This window comes from Ascaphus truei, unplaced genomic scaffold (assembly GCF_040206685.1).
Source record: "Ascaphus truei isolate aAscTru1 unplaced genomic scaffold, aAscTru1.hap1 HAP1_SCAFFOLD_1103, whole genome shotgun sequence".
Classification (NCBI taxonomy): domain Eukaryota; kingdom Metazoa; phylum Chordata; class Amphibia; order Anura; family Ascaphidae; genus Ascaphus; species Ascaphus truei.
The window spans coordinates 69,543-82,162 of record NW_027453969.1 but is presented as its reverse complement, the minus strand read 5'-3'; the positions used below and the strand labels follow the sequence as shown (position 1 = coordinate 82,162).

Here is a 12,620-nt window from a genome sequence, read left to right as displayed (position 1 = left end):
TCGTAGAGGGTGGAGAATTGTATTTTATCTGAAATTACCCCCTCTGTACAAAATACAAACAATTATACCCATACAAGTACCTTGTGGAAGTTGTTGCCCTCTATCTTCCTGTGGTCTCTCCCTGTTTCTCACCGTGCCTCCTCCCATTTCCTTGCACCTCTGCGTCTCCGCATATATTCCTATACTCAGAGCCGGCTCCGGTCAGTGACATGGGATGCCCAAATATGAGCATACCCATATATGGGCATCCATGCCACTGACCGGAGCCCGCTCTGTTGCGGATATGGAGAGAGACTGGGAGATTTACATCCCCTTATAATTCATATGGTGCATAGTACCGGCACGTATTGTTTTACCGGTACTGTGTACCTTCCTACTTTCACACTGGTACAGTATATGCTGCAGTGGGACTGAGAGGGATATATTGGTAACACATAGTCATTGTTGGGGGAATTCAATCCATTTTGAAAATAGTAATGAAATGTTTTTTACTTTTCTTTTTTTTCAGTAATGAAGAATGAAACATTTCTGTTAAAATTGAATTGGAGGTGAACTGGATTCATCATCAACTCTGCACCAGTGTGAATTGATGTTCTTTAATGTTCTGATAAGGTACATGCAACATCTCTTCCTCAACCCCTGCACCACTCTCTGCCTCTTGCCTCTCTCTCTCCACCTCCCTGCTAAGTGTATTAACCCATCTAATGTAATCCACATTCCATGTCTCACTTTACTCTTCACTTCTCACGTGCCCTCTGGAATGACTGCTCTCTGACTAACAAGGTCTATTTGTACATGACCTCTTCTGCTCTCATCATCCACCACCTCTCATTCCCCTCACCCCTGTCCTACTCGATACCTCAGCTTAATTGAACTCTCTCCTCTGACATCTACCCTTATCTCTAACCTCTCCTCACTTTCTGCTTAAACTAACTATCTTGTTAACTTTTACAATGCTATCATCTCCTCCTCCTCCCTCCTCCTCCTCCCTCCGCCATCATATATATGCCCCTTCTAGGCTCTGACCCACTCATCCCTCTAAGGCCATGATTATCATGGGCACATGCTTGGTCATCCACAGTGTGTGCGAGCGATGCAGAGCCGCCTCGGACCTCAGTGCAGGGATTGCTGCATACCCCCAGCATCTGTCACCCACAAACAATACACACACTAATACTCCCCACAATACACACTATAATACCTCCTCAATACTAATCTCCCCAATAATATTATAGCTCCAAACACAATATACACAACACCCTTACACAAGATACACAATCTAGTACTCTCCTCTGCACCTCTACACACAATATAATACTCCCACACACACAATATACACACTACCCTCCTACCCCCATAAAATACAACCAATAATACACACATACTTTGTGGATGTTGGGACCAGCTCCCGGCATGCACCAGTGAAAGAGAGAGGCCCGCAGAAGCTCGGAAGAACTCCCTCCATCCGTGCCTTCCTCCGTTTCACATCTTCTCCCTGTCTCTCTCCCTCCCTTTCCTTGCATCTCCCTGCGTCTTTACGTATACCCAGTCAGTGACGGCTCTGGTCACGTGATGCCTTAATATGGGCTTATCCATATATGTTCATCCACGTCACTAATGTGATGCCCGCACTGTTGCGGAGCTGGTACTTACGACGGGCACTTATTGTTTTATCAGTACTGCGTACCTGACTCTACCGGCCTACTTTCAACACTAGTACAATATGTGCTTCACTACGAGTGAGTGGGGAATATTGGCATCACACAGTCACTGTTGAATATGCCATTCAATGCATTTTGAAAATAGTAATGCAATGTGGTTTTGTTTTGTTTGCTTTTTGCAGTAATGAAGAATGGAAAAGTTATATTAAAATTAAATTGGAGGGGGACTAGATTCAGCATTTCATCATGAACTCTGCACTTGTGAGAATTTAACTTCTTGAATACCCTGACAGGTACACGCAACATTAAGACTATAATCTGCTGTGCAAGCTTTCGTGCTATACCTCCCCCTCAGGTTTTGATTTATACATTTGCTCCCTCAATTCATGTCCTCTAATATTTGAAAGCTCTCTCCTAGCATTTTCTCTTTACCACAGAACGTCATCCCAATGTAACCTCTCTCTTGTTCTTTCTGCTTGCTGTTTCCTCACTCCTCTGTTAAACTTTTCTAATTTCTCTAACTTCCACACTCCTGCTTTTATCCACATGTTCTCCTCTTTCCTTCCCCTACCTTTGCATGTGTCTACACACTGCACCATTTGTACAGACCTCTATTGCAGCTATTTCTGCACTGCTCAATGAAAAGCACTCTTTAATATCCTATTCTCTGTGCCCCCTCTCTCTGCGCCCCCTCTTTTGGCGCCTCCTCTCTCTGCGCCCCCTCTCTCTGCGCCTATCTGTCTCATTCTCTCTACGTCCCTCTCTCTCTACATAGAGCTATCTCTGTCTCTCTCTACACCTATCTCTGTGTCTCCTTCTATGTTTGCTGATGTGTGGGATATCTCTTATAATCTTGAACCTGCTCATATACACATCGGGCCTCCCTGCCTCTGCCTCCCTGCTAAGAGTGTTAACCTATCTAATGTAATCCACATTCCTTTCCTTACTTTTCTCTTCCCTTCTCCTATGCCATCTGGAATGTCCGTTCTCTGACTAACAAGGCTCTAGTTGTACATGACCTCTTCTGCTCTCATCATTCACAATCAGTCATTCCCCTCACCCCATCTTACCTGTCCCACTGATTTGCCTCTGCTTAATTAAACTCTCCTCTGACATCTACTCTAACCTCTCTGCTCTCTCTCTCTTTCCGCTTAAACTAACAATCTTATTAACTCTTACAATGCTATCCTCCTATCTATATGCCCCCTCTAGGCTCTGACACACTTGTCCCTCTAGCCCACACCCTTGGCTAAATTCCCAAACATGTTCATCACACTTCCACTCGCTGTTCTTAATGCCTATGAAGGAAATCACACAATTGATATTTGATTTTTCTACAGTAAAAATGTCTCCAGTCCTGTATAAAGCTGCTCTCTGGGGCCAAACCACACTACTTTTTTTTCACATTCATCAACACTCAAATTTAATTTACGCTGTCTTTTTTTCCCTGTATTTGACTCCCTCCACTAACCTTCTCCTCACACTTGCCATCCTTCCTTCACTTCTCCTCAAGCATTTGACTACTTCAGAGGCAAGGTGGATGCCACCCACAAGGAGATTCCTTCTGTCCCTTCCCCCTTCTCTCCTTCTACCTAATTCTCCTTCTGCATTTGACTCCTTTTCTTCTCTTACAGAGCTGGAAGCTAATCATCTTCTCTTCTCCCTCTACCACATGCCCTCTAGATCGTATCCCCTCACACCTTACTGCATCTCTTAGTCCCCACTCTCACCCACATCTTCAATTCCTCCCTATTCTCTGGCTCTTTACCCTCTTACTTTAAGCCTGTAGTGGTCACCCTTTTCTCAGAAACAACCTACACCCTATGTGCCTTACTAACTACCGCCCTGTATCCCTCCTGCTGTTTGTCTCCTAATTGCTAGAATGTCAACATTCTTAAATCACATTCCCTCCTGGATCCTTTACAACCTGCCTTTCGTACAGCTCGTTCTACAGACTGTGCTTAAAGCAAATTCCCAAGGTCACTTTTCCCTACTAATCCTACTTGATCTATCTGCTGCGTTTGATGCTCTCAATCACTCTCCTCCTTCATATTCTAAACTCTCTCTTGGTATCCGTAACACAGTTCTATCCTGGTTTTCATCATAACTTTCCTGTCACACATTCTCCATCTCTGTTGCTAACATGTCTTCGTCTTCTATTGATCTGTCTGTGGGTATACATCAGGGCTCTGTTCTGAGATCTCTCTTTCTCTCTACATACTATCATTTGGTGACCTCATCAACTCTTTGTGACAATCCTATAAATAACAAATACAAATATCAGGTCATGGGAATAAGTGATTTGGACATAAAAGTAACATTTCGGAAGTGTGGACAACTAATACATCTTGTAGATTGCCTTTACAGTGTGATGTCATTGATTCAGTAGATTGTGTGCAGACCAGGACTGCAGTACAGTGTCACTCACATGGATGACTTGCGTGGTAGAAGCTCAAGAACAAGGATGTCAAACTCCAGTCCTTGAGGGCAGCAAACAGGCCAGGTTTTCAGGATATCCCTACTGAAAACCTGGCCTGTTTGGGACCCTCGAGGACTGGAGTTTGACATGCATGCTCTAGAAGGAGCACAGCTGTGGGTGGGAGGTGGATTTGCTTTGCATCAAATGGTTTGGAGCAAGGTTTATTGTATGTATTATCATAATAACAATGCAATGCTTAACTTTTATTTCAGGAGGGATGACTGCAGAACAGAAGTGAATATTGAAGCCATGTGTTCCTTTTCTTGCAAAAGAGAAAATTTGAAGGACAGTTGAAGAGAAGGAAAATTACTACACAGAGACAGATAAGCAATGTGTATATTTCTCATTTACCATTTAGTATTTGTCGTTTTATTGACTCCACACAATCCGGCTGCTACGGGTTTCACATTGAATATTTTCATCTCTACTCTACCCCTTCCTGTGATCTGAACCATGCAAGTTTTCGTTGATTCAATACATCATGAGTAGAGGGTGGCTACAGTATGAAGTAAAGACCCAAGGACCACATCTACTACCATTCATAACAAGAACATGTGCAGTAGCGCACAGCTGCAGTTCTATGTGATTGTTATGAAAGGTTGAGGTGGTTCAATTCTATGAATCTGGAGTGGGATGGATCCTGTTTGCATCATATGGTTTCATCTAGGCCAGTAGATTATATAACTCTCAGTACAGGTTACACATGGCATCAGTATTAGTGATTTAAAGAGGAGGAAAGCTTCAATGTGGAGAACAAAGCCAAGTAATGTTGAAGTTACTCCTTTTACCATTTACTTGGTCAGTCTGTACTGTCTACTCTCCACACAGCTGCTAAGGATCTTCCATTTTAAATACTTTCACCTCCTATTCTGCACTGCTTTGCTGCCCATTATTCAGAGATGCGTTCCAGTCATGTTTACCACTCTGAATCTCTCTGCAGTCATTGGTTCAGCACATCATGGGTAGAGCATGGCTACAGATGCAGCAAGCTATTATTATTTTACCGGCTGATCATCCATAATATTGCATTAAAACATAGAATATCACTTAATTTCCAAAAGATTCAGTGATGCTGATAATGCAGAATCTCACAACATTTCCCATCATAATGCCATAATGCACAAGTGGGAGAAATAATCCTTGCTATATCTGTACATTGTGTGACGTATTACCTCCATGACCAATGAGAGCAAGTACATCTTCTGTATAGAGCGGCTGTGTTATGATGCAGTTATTGATCATCATTGACATAATCACAAGAATCTTATGCAAAGGGAAATTGTCCGCAGCGAAGTGAGATTTCAGCCCCCAAACGTCTGTAATATTAATGCAATGTCTTACTTTTGTTGCAGTGAACACTGAAGAGACGGATCTACTACAACACTGTACAGGATGAGCATACGCTACAAGCAGCAAAATGATCTTGCCGTTGACAGTATGTTGTTCTGGTAATGTGCACAATTATTATTTATGGGCTACACACCACAGTGCTGGACATATTCTGTTAACTTCAACTCTACTCCTAACATGGAGATGTCTTCCTGGTGTTACTGATTCAGTACATCATATGCACAGTGTGGTTATGATATGATGGATTGATTTAATGAACCCACCAACCAATGATGACATCTGCATCATCTTCTGTAAAGTGCAGCTACAGCATGATATTATCAGCATTTGGTGCGGTATAATCAGAGGTATCTATGTGCTTTTGTGCCTGTTTTAAGTCCTCCAGCTTAACGCCCCTACACCTCCCACTACACAGGCATACTTACTTATGCATACACTGACATCTGGCATACCTACACACACCCCAGGGCCACTTCCTTCCCCTGATGTCAGGGAGAGGATGGGCATGCAGAGTGCAGTAAGTCTCCACGTTACTCTGGCCAACAGTCTTGGCCTACCTCCAGCATCTGTCACCCACAACATCTGTTCCCTCCTTGTAAAGTGCTGAACTATCTCACCTGGGTCAGTGCTATAGCTGATCACAGTGCCCGATCAGGATGTCACTGTGACAGGCAGCAGTGCAGATTGACCGGTCAATCAATGCAGTGCCGCAACATATGCACTAAATGAGATTTCCGTGCCCCCAGTCAGGTTACTCCCTGGGCAGTGACCCTGCTCACACCCTCCCCTAGTTCCACCTCTGATCACAATTATCTCTCTTGGAGAGTGTAGCAAATTGGAGTTGGGGGAATCTCACCTCTGCCATGCATGGTCACAATCTGGGCACAGGACCCAAATAGTGGGCAATGTGGCACTTCTTACAGTAGAGAATAAGTAACTTTATTCTTTACTTGTGTATTAAGGACCTTATTTGCATTAAATTCAGTCCACATGGGACCAAGACTTTCTGGCTTACTGAACAAAGTGGAATTGTTTCGTAGAGGGTGGAGAATTGTATTTTATCTGAAATTACCCCCTCTGCACAAAATACAAACAATTATACCCATACAAGTACCTTGTGGAAGTTGTTGCCCTCTATCTTCCTGTGGTCTCTCCCTGTTTCTCACCGTGCCTCCTCCCATTTCCTTGCACCTCTGCGTCTCCGCATATATCCCTATACTCAGAGCCGGCTCCGGTCAGTGACATGGGATGCCCAAATATGAGCATACCCATATATGGGCATCCATGCCACTGACCGGAGCCCGCTCTGTTGCGGATATGGAGAGAGACTGGGAGATTTACATCCCCTTATAATTCATATGGTGCATAGTACCGGCACGTATTGTTTTACCGGTACTGTGTACCTTCTTACTTTCACACTGGTACAGTATGTGCTGCAGTGGGACTGAGAGGGATATATTGGTAACACATAGTCATTGGTGGGGGAATTCAATCCATTTTGAAAATAGTAATGCATTGTTTTTTACTTTTTTTTTTGCAGTAATGAAGAATGAAAAAGTTCTGTTAAAATTGAATTGGACGTGAACTGGATTCAGCATTTCATCATCAACTCTGCACCAGTGTGAATTGACGTTCTTTAATGTTCTGACAAGGTACATGCAACATCTCTTCCTCTACCCCTACACCACCCTCTGCCTCTTGCCTCTCTCTCCACCTCCCTGCTAAGCGTATTAACCCATCTTATGTAATCCACATTCCTTGTCTCACTTTACTCTTCCCTTCTCACGTGCCCTCTGGAATGTCCACCACTTCTCATTCCCCTCACCCCTGTCCTACTCGATACCTCAGCTTAATTGAACTCTCTCCTCTGACATCTACCCTTATCTCTAACCTCTCCTCACTTTCTGCTTAAACTAACTATCTTGTTAACTCTTACAATGCTATCATCTCCTCCTCCCTCCTCCTCCATCATCTATATGCCCCTTCTAGGCTCTGACACACTCATCCCTCTAAGGCCGTGATTATCATGGGCACACGCTTGGTCGTCCACAGTGCGTGCGAGCGATGCAGGGCCTCCCCGTCGCCTCGGACCTCAGTGCAGGGATTGCTGGAGCGACAGGCATGCGCTAACTTTGCCTTCTGTTGCGTGCTTACTATAGACGCAGCCTAACCCATGCATTGGTTTAATTCACAAGCACGCTCTCATCACACTTCATCACATCACACTGCTGCTCTTAACACCTATGGAGGAAATCTCACAGTCTGATTTTCTACACTAAACCTTTGTCCTGTTCTGTAAAACTCTGCTCCTTTTTTTAAGGTCAAACACTACTTTTTCCTCACTCATCAACACTCCAATTTCATTCACACTGTCTTCTATGTATTTGAGTCCCACCACTGACTTTCTCCTCCCACTTAACATCCATCCTTTATTTCTCCTCAAGCCTTTGCTCACTTGAGGCAAGGTGGATGCCATCCACAAGTAGATTCGTTCTCTCCCTTCCCCCTCTCTCTTTTTCTATCTAGATCTCATTGCACTCTTGACTCCTTTTCTCCTGTCACAAAGCTGGAACCTGATCTTCTCTTCTCCCTCTACCACATGCCCTCTCAATCCTATATTCTCACTCTCACCCACATCTTCAATTCCTCCATATCCTTTGGCTCTTTCAACTCTTCCTTTTAAGCATGCAGTGGTCACCCCTATTCTCAAAAATAACCTTGACCTTGTGTGAATTTCTAACTATCGCCCTGTATCCGTCCTACACTGGCGACACACTTTATTCGAGCTCGGCTAGTCCCACGAATTCGGGTATACCCGGGTGTATTGAGGTTTGTGACTGTTTTCTGCCCGAGTGCATTGGGTTATTTTCCAGGCAGGGATTGAAGCATTTTATTCCCGCTGGCTGCAATACTGCACAGTATATATATATAAACTGCATTACAATTCATGAATTTATGCCATCTGGTAGACACGCGAAGCATTGCAGCCTATTAAATCCGAATCATTATTATTTAACAGATCAGCCGCCCGTCAGCCAGGCATGAACCCAGGCTGGGAAGGCAAACACAACGGGGCTTGTCAGAGGTGAGGAGCGGCGCATTCCAGGTATCTGCCAGGTACATACTGGGTATTTGCTCGAATAAAGTGTGTCGGTGCAGTACCATTTGCCTCCTAATTGCTAGAACGTCTTGTGATCTCCCGTTTGATCAACATTCTTAAATCACATGCTCCTCTGGGCCCTTCACAATCTGCCTTTCCCAATGTAACCAATTATGTACATAAAGAAAATTCCCAAGGTCCATTTTACTTACTAATCCTGCTTGATCTCTCTTCTGCTTTTGATACTGTCAATCACTCTTCTCATTCATATTCTAAACTCTTTCTTCGTATCCGCAGCAAACTTATATCCTGGTTTTCATCATACTTCTCCATCACACATTCTCCATCTCTGTTGCTAACGTGTCTTTGTCTCCTGTTGTTTTGTCTGTTGGTATACCTCAGGACTCTGTTCTGGGACCTCTCTCACTACATACTATCACTAGTTGACCTTATCAACTATTTTGGCCCTTGATATCATCTCTATGCAGATGATACACACACCTATCCACCCTACCGTCACTCCTGCAATTTAGTTCCTAGTTTCGGGTCGCCTCCTGGCTATATCCTCCATGGATGACACTCTTCTGCCTTAAACCTAATGTCTAAAACTGAGCTCCTCATATTTCCCCCTAAATCTGGCCTAATATCACCTTTCTCCATCGCAGTAAACAGTACTACCATCATCCTGTCATGAAAGCACATTGCCTAGGAGTAACATTTGACTCTTCCCTTTCCATCTTCATTCACGACACTGGCTAAAGTTTGTCGATTCTTTCTCTGTAATATTTCCAAGATTTGCCCTTTTCTCTGTCAATCTACTGCTAAAACGCCAATGCATGCCCTTATCGTATGGGTTAACATACTGCTAACAGGGCTCCCTGCTTCACAACTTTCTCATTTGCAATCTATCCAAAACTCTGCTGCTTGAATAATTTCCCTTTCTCCCACAACAGTATCTGCTCATCTCCTCCTCCTCCTTAAATCCCTCTCCTTGCTTCCCATCAAGTTTCAGATCACCTACAAAGTTCTCCTCCTTACCTTTTTGTTAAGGTTCTCTATTAGTGGTGTACCGAGTACCCGGCGTTACCCAACACATTTCCAGCTACCCGGACATTACTCGAAACCGGCCACTGAGAAGTGGACTTGGCCGGGTAATACCCGGCGTCGGGTAATGTCAGGGCAGCTGGAAATAATCTTTTATACTTACCTTTCCTAAGACATCTAGGATCAGCAGCAGCAGTCCTCTGATGTTGGCAGCATCAGAGGTGTCTTCACCTGGCGGGGGGAGCTGCAGGAATCACTTCCACAGCACCGAAGCAGGTAAGCTGTGTCTGTGAGCCTGCAGCTCCCCCGCCGGCTGAAGACACCACAGATGCTGCCACCGTCACAGGACTGCTGCTGATCCTAGATGTCACCGCCACCCGGAAGGTAAGTGCCAAACCGTGTACCCGACCGGGTAGAACCTTTCATTTTGGCCGGGTACCCGTTACCCATTTTTTTATAGTTGAGGACCCAGTCCAACACTATTCTCTATTCATCTGCTCCTTCCTACATATCATCTTTGGTCTCGTTATGCCCTTCCTCGTCTCCTAAGCTCTACTAATAACTGTCTCCATTATACTTCTTACACCTCTACTGCGCACTCGCTCTCTTGCCTGAAACCCTTTCCCATCAATTTACCTGTGAAACTCACACACACTCAGTATATGCCAACATACCCTCTTCCACCCACATTTAAGATCAACCTTAAAATTCACAACTTAAATGAAGCATTTCAATAGCTTTTACTCGTTGCTACTGTCACTCATTCAGTCACTAACTATTGTTCCCAAGAAGTGCTTTATACTACAAGTACCCACCATTAAGGACAAGCATTGTCATCTACTGCACTTGTTCCCCCACCTGTTGTCTCTCTGTAAGTCTCCTTACATTTCTCTTAGATTGTAAACTACCCAGGACAGGGATTTACTTTCCTATTGTCTGTTTTTGTTTGTTGAACTTATTGTATAATAATTTCCTGTACTTTTTGGTCTCTCTTGTAAAGCGCTGAGTACACAATGGGTGGTATATAAATAGAGATATTTGCAGAGTCTAGAGACAAGGCACACGTGTATAGGTAGCTACAGTTTATCCGGGACCGTATGCATCCTTGAAGTGCCTGTCCCAGTTATTTTCTATTGATTGCAATGTAGGAGTGTCTGTCCTGTCTTATTTTTTTTATTATTATTATTATTATTATTATTATTATATATACAAAGATATATACAAAGATTGTTTCCTGTCGTTAGCATGACATTGTGTGACACAGTGTGATGTCATTGATTCAGTAGATTGTGTGCAGACCGGGACTGCAGTACAGTTTCACTGACATGAATAACTTGTGTGGTAGAAGCTCTAGAAGGAGCACAGCTGTGGGAGGGAGGTGGATTTGCTTTGTATCACATGGTTTGGAGCAAGGTTCATTGTATGTATCGTCAATAATAATTATAATAATAATAATGCAATGCTTAACTTTTTTATTTCAAGAGGAAAGACTGCAGAACAGAAGTGAATATTGAAGCCATGTGTTCATTTTCTTGCAAAATAGAAAATTGAAGGACAGTTGAAGAGGAGGAAAATGACTACACAGAGACAGATAAGCAATGTGTATATTTCTCATTTAGTATTTGTCGTTTTATTGACTCCAAAAAATCCGGCTGCTAAGGGTTTCGCATTGGACATATTCACCTCTACTCCACCCCTTCCTGTGATCTGTACCATGCAGATTTTTGTTGATTCAATACATCATGAATAGAGTGTGGCTACAGTATGAAGTACTGACCCAAGGACCACATCTACTACCATTCATAACAAGAACATGTGCAGTAGCGCACTGCTGCAGTTCTATGTTATTGCTATGAAAGGTTGAGGTGGTGCAATCATATGAATCTTGAGTGGGAGGGATCCTGTTTGCATCATTTAATTTGATCTAGGCCAGTAGAGTATATAACTCTCAGTACAGGTTACATATGGCATCAGTATTAGTGATTTAAAGACCAGAAAAACAGGAGTGGAGAACAAAACCAAGTAATGTTGAAGTTACTACTTTTTACTATTTACTTGGTCAGTCTGTACTGTCTACTCCCCACACAGCTGCTAAGGGTTTCCATTTGAGATACATTCACCTTCTACTCTGCACTACTGTGCTACCCTCTATTCAGAGATGAGTTCAAGTCATGTTTACCACTCTAAATCGCTCTGCAGTCATTGATTCAGCACATCATGGGTAGAGCATGGCTATAGATACAGCAAGCTTTATTTTACCCTAATATTGCATTAAAAAATAGAATATCACTCAGTTTCCTACAGATTTACTGATGCTGATAATGCAGAATCTCACCCTCCCATCATAATACACCAGAGGAAGAAATAATCCTTGCTATATATGTACATTGTGAGACATATTGCCTCCATGACCATTGATGGCAAATACATATTCTGTATAGAGCAGCTGTGTTATGATGTAGTTGTTATTGATCATCATTGAGATATAATCACAAGAATCTTATGCAAAGGGAAACTGTCATTAGCATAGTGGGATTTCAGCCCCCAAACTTCTGTAATATTAATGCAATGTCTTACTTTTATTGCAGTGAACACCGAAGAGACGGATCTACTACAACACTGCACAGGACAAGAGTATACACTACAAGCAGCAAAATGATCATGCAGTTGACAATATGTTGTTCTGGTAATGTGCACAATTATTATGTATGGGCTCCACACCACAGTGCTGGACATATTTTGTTAACTTCAACACTACCCCTACCATGGAGATGTCTTCCTGTGATTGGTGTTACTGATTCAGTACATCATATGCACAGTGTGGCTATTATATGATGGATTGATTTAATGAACCCACCAAACACTGATGACATCTGTATCATCTTCTGTAAAGTGCATCTACAGCAGGATATTATCAGCATTTGGGGTGATATAATCAGAGGCATCTATGTGCTTTTGTGCTGGGTAAAGTCCTCCAGCTGAACCG

General features: G+C 43.1%; 1 long non-coding RNA gene across 1 annotated transcript in view; it reads left to right on the top strand.

Moving 5' to 3' along the window:
• The window catches only part of LOC142475202 (uncharacterized), a 40,570-nt gene extending 28,264 nt beyond the window's left edge, over positions 1-12,306 (top strand). The window contains exons 19-25 of the long non-coding RNA XR_012790785.1: positions 509-612; positions 1,844-1,954; positions 4,353-4,472; positions 5,493-5,588; positions 7,031-7,142; positions 11,117-11,234; positions 12,223-12,306. This is a non-coding gene — a long non-coding RNA (uncharacterized LOC142475202). The remainder of the gene's footprint in view (positions 1-508; positions 613-1,843; positions 1,955-4,352; positions 4,473-5,492; positions 5,589-7,030; positions 7,143-11,116; positions 11,235-12,222) is intronic.
• Positions 12,307-12,620: the final 314 nt, after the last annotated feature.